Genomic DNA, 1252 nt, shown 5'->3' with positions numbered 1-1252 from the left:
TGTCCAGCCCAATTCTCCGCTGACAGAACCTGGGGCCGTTCCCTCTCCTCCTGTCCCTGTTCCCTGACTCCTCCCTGGCTGTCCCCTCCTGGCAGGAGCTGTGCAGAGCCACAGGGGCCCCCTGAGCCTCCTTTGCTCCAGGCTGAGCCCCTTCCCAGCTCCCTCAGCTGCTCCAGCCCCTTCCCAGCTCCATTCCCTACCCTGGACATGCTCCAGCCCCTCAGGGTCTTTTTTGGAACAAAGTCCCCAGAACTGACCCCAGGATTTGAGGTGAGGCCTCAGCAGTGCCCAGCACAGCCACAGCCCCTTTTCCCAAGAAATCAGTGCTCCAGCAGCTCCTGGAATCCTGCCTGTGCCCATCCAGGTGGGCAAACAAAGCCTGCTGGCCCAAAACCACACCTCAAACACAGCACATGTCCCCACACACGTGTGGCCTTTCACCTCTGCTGAGGCACCTGCACACGTACAGGGAGCCAGGGCTGTTTTCCAGCAAGAGGATTTGTTTGTTCAGGATTTAAGCTCTTAAATGCATGTTATAATAAAACTAGAAGTCATCTACTAGGTGTAGCTACAGGCTTCTCCCAGGAAACTCATTGTTTGGGAATAATGACACTGGCCTTCCTCTGGGCAGTGATTTGGAGGTTAATTTAGGAAGCTGGGGAGGCACTCAATTAACACTCGATTGCTTTTAGCAGAACAGCAGGAGTCTCCCATTCCACAGGATTTGGCTTTCCTGCACTGAACCAACACTAAAACAGGCCTGGATTATTAACAATAAGTTCTCTCTCTCCTCTGTCCAATCCTTAGCACATCCCTGGATTCCTCTGGCTTATTTCTGAGCAAATCATCATTCTTTGGGGGGCCTGAGTGTCCCTCAAATAACTCCCAGTTCCAGTGTGTGTAAACAAGTGACAGATAGAAACAGGCAGGAAGAAAACAATAACAGGGAAATGTTACTCAGGCCTTTGGAATGTCAAACCATCAAGAGGTTTGTTGTGTTTTTTTTTTTTTAATAGTTCAAGTAAAAACTTGGAGGAAGATGATGAGTCAGAGATCCCCAAAGTGTCCCAACTCTGAACAGAGCTGGGAAAGCAGGGAGATCTTAATTAGAGATTTATATATGGATCAAAAAAGGATGGAATCAATGTGTGTGATAAACACTGAGGGCGACAGCACAGCAAAGAGGGATCAGGAAGTGCCTTCAAGGAAAGATTTGGAGCTGCTGCTGAGTTGCTTGAAGGGGAACTGGAGG

Source organism: Geospiza fortis, unplaced genomic scaffold, assembly GCF_000277835.1.
Source record: "Geospiza fortis unplaced genomic scaffold, GeoFor_1.0 scaffold69, whole genome shotgun sequence".
NCBI classification, from domain to species: Eukaryota; Metazoa; Chordata; class Aves; order Passeriformes; family Thraupidae; genus Geospiza; species Geospiza fortis.
Note: the sequence above shows the minus strand (reverse complement) of the source record.